This window comes from Bidens hawaiensis, unplaced genomic scaffold (assembly GCF_021521415.1).
Source record: "Bidens hawaiensis isolate Kalapana, Puna unplaced genomic scaffold, B.hawaiensis_p1.1 tig00017381_1, whole genome shotgun sequence".
Classification (NCBI taxonomy): Eukaryota; Viridiplantae; Streptophyta; class Magnoliopsida; order Asterales; family Asteraceae; genus Bidens; species Bidens hawaiensis.
Genome location: NW_027492633.1, coordinates 44,678 through 48,087, shown reverse-complemented (window position 1 = coordinate 48,087; position 3,410 = coordinate 44,678).

Genomic DNA, 3,410 nt, shown 5'->3' with positions numbered 1-3,410 from the left:
TATTTGAAAAATCAAAGATCATTGAGTGCAAATATTTCAAATTAAATAAGTCATTCCCACTTTGATTGAGTGGTAAGGTGTTTAATATGTGAAATATAAGGTAAATTATTTAAACCGTGTATAATGCAATATTTTCGAACAAATTAAAAAACAACTTAAATAAAGATGAAATTATTTTAGTAATTTTAGTTTTGGTGGTAAAGGAATGACATATCTCTATTGGGATAACACATTTATTATAAGCTTTTTTGGTGATTTAAGTATTTAAAATTTTTTTAACTTTTCCCCATTCATCATTCAATTCTTATCTCTCTTTATTTATATAATAACCTATTAACATTACAAAATAATCCATAACAAATCATAGATAGTTTGGGTTCATAGTAATCAACTAAGTTAAAATGAATTTGTAGTTCAGAAAAAAAAAATTACAATGAATTTAAAACTAAAAAACAAAAAACAAAACAAAAAAAAACTTAGAACTTCAATTTAGCTATGATACAATTCGAGCTAGCTAAAGTGGATTTGATATGCTACTTTTTTAAAACAGATTTAAGTGAGTCACTTCACTCTTTTACATTATATGACTTAGTGTAGCCAGTAACTCTACATAAATTGCACATTACGTCATGGCTAATTACTTCACTAATGTTTTTTCTTTCCCTTGTGACCATTACATACGAGTATAAGATGTAGTTTAACGTAAATTTATGTAACGTGTGATTTTATAGTGGTCATACATTACGTTATGCCATTTTATAAAATTTTCATAATTTTGTTCGAAGTTAACACGTGAACTTATATGTGTTATAAGTTGTTATATGACTTTTACGTGTTAATTTTTCAACGTTGCTTTTAGATGTTTTTTTTTACTCATAACTTCTCATTTTATGTTTGTTAAAGATTAGCATACAAAGTAAAAACTTAATATAAGTGGCATGCTTTTATAACATCTTTTTAAGTAACCATAATAAAGTGGCAAGTTATATATTTTGAGCTCGATTTTCTTAATATCTCGAAGTTTGAGCTTATCTCTTTTTTTTTTATGTCCGAAAGTGAGTTAAGACTCGTCTCAGACAAACTTGAGCCATGTTCGAGTTCAGTTTAGTTCCTTGATGGAAGCTTAACATGTTTACAATAGTTACAAACTTATATAAGATTAATGCTAATATTTCTTGATATAATCTAATGAAAATAGGTTTCACTTGATGTTAAAACATATTATAGGTTCAAGGGATGTACGTAATTACGAAAAAAAGATTTTATGTAAATAATTTTGATCATGCAATAATAAAGTCAATAATTTGTTTCAAACTTATGTTTAAACATATTATATAATTGCATTAAATGTCATGATAAAAATGAAAGATAAACAAAACCAATTCACATTTATTATGCAGTTTATATATTATAAGGGTTAATGACATATAATTATTAAGTTAAAGCACTAAATTTTGTAATTTGAATAGTGGTATAATTGGAAGGACTGATTTTGTAATTGTATATTTGAGGTATAGTAAAAGGAGAACATGGGTTGTATATGTAACATGTTATAGGTTCATAATTGCATCATTTGCTTGTACATTAATGCTCTATTAACTTGTACAATATAGACTACACATAGATGTTGAAATTTTTTTATATCAAACGTTGATAAAAATAAGCGTGTCACAACGGTAAATTCGGTTTTTTTCTAAATATAATATATTAGAAGATTTAGAAGAAATAAAAATTATAAATAAACTTGTCAAATAAATGGGTAAAGATAAGGTGGTTTATATGTAACTATACTACAAAATCAATATAATTTGATTGAAGTACAAGGACCATATTTGTAACTATATTTGAATAAATTAATGTAACCGTTCATGAAGTTACAAAAGACCACATTACCCCTAGAACTTCTTGATTTTATGCATTGTGTGTTGTACAATTAGCAACAAATTTTATACCTCTTAAAATTGAAGAGGTCCTTGACTCCTCTATTATATATAGTAGAGATAAGAAAACATTATATTATTATATAATATATTGTTCCCGATACACTTAACTGCTGCTCTGGCAAATCTTAATCGTCCGATGATGCTGAAACTAAATCTCAGCCGTTTAAAGTCTGGAAAATTCTTTTAGAAGGGGCGGTTACAGAGTGTTTACCATCCTCTCATCATCTCGATATTTCGCTCTAATCTATTCACACTTTTTGACTCCATACGGTAAATTAGTTGCTTTGTCTGATTGTTTGTTCAAATCGGCCGTCTGGCATCTACTCTATTCGAAAGTTTTATTTGCGATTGAAAGAAAATGAAATGGAGAAGTGGGTAAAAAGTGACGGTACTCGCAGGTGGTTAACAAATTGCAGTAGAGGTAACCCACCCTAAACCTTTTAATTTAATTAAAAACTCAATTTAATTCACTGTCGTTTGCCAAATTCGTCAATTTGACCTTAGATTATCTATATAACCTTCTGGCATTGGTTTTGTAAACAACTTTGTTATTAACAGGGCATTTGAGGCTTAGAGGAGGAAATGGGTATCCATATTTTTCTAATTAATTGATAAAACAAGTCTTGCCCACATAAATGTAACAAAGCATACCATAGCTGCATTCTTCATACAACAATGATTTATACTATTGATTCTAAATGACTCTTTATTTGGATAATCACTGCCCTGGATCTTAAATACTTTGATTCACAAGAGATAAAACAAATAGTCATTGTAGTCAAGCAGAACACTGGAAAATGGCTGCACTGTAGGAGATACTGAAACTATAATTTAATGTTCTCTTTAGGTGGGAAATTTCTTATTTCTACTAGATTAAAGTGATACTATGATAAAATTATTACATGTCTAGAATGTGGTTTTCAAGGTGATTCATGTCTTATATATATGTTGAATTATTAAAACCGAACTGATTTTTTTTTTCATTTTTGTATACACAGACAGAAGTCACATATGTTGAATTATCAGTCCTTCTAAGGGCTGCAATCCCAGCCCTGAAGGCAGATGCAGGCAACTCGGGACCTTTGGTGGCCTTTGTAGGAGAAATCATAAAGGGGAACGATCACAAACGATATCATATCGTAAGTTCATATGGGCTTTTTTCCAAATTCCATTAGTCTAAATATGGATCTTTTGTGTTAGTTTCATGTCAAAATTGTGACCCATTTACCTACATGTTGTGTTCGGGTAAACCTGATTAGTTCACGGGTTGACCCGTTTAACCCATTTGTTATTACATAAATCTCAAAAGGTGATATAATCAAGCTATTATCTAGATTACAACCGGACAACGCTTGAGATGCAACATGCATGACTATGGACTATTGGACTTGAACTCTTTTTGCTCTCGTGTATTTCCAAAGGTAAAATTCTCATTTCACATGCATTGAGATAAAGGGTATTGCTACT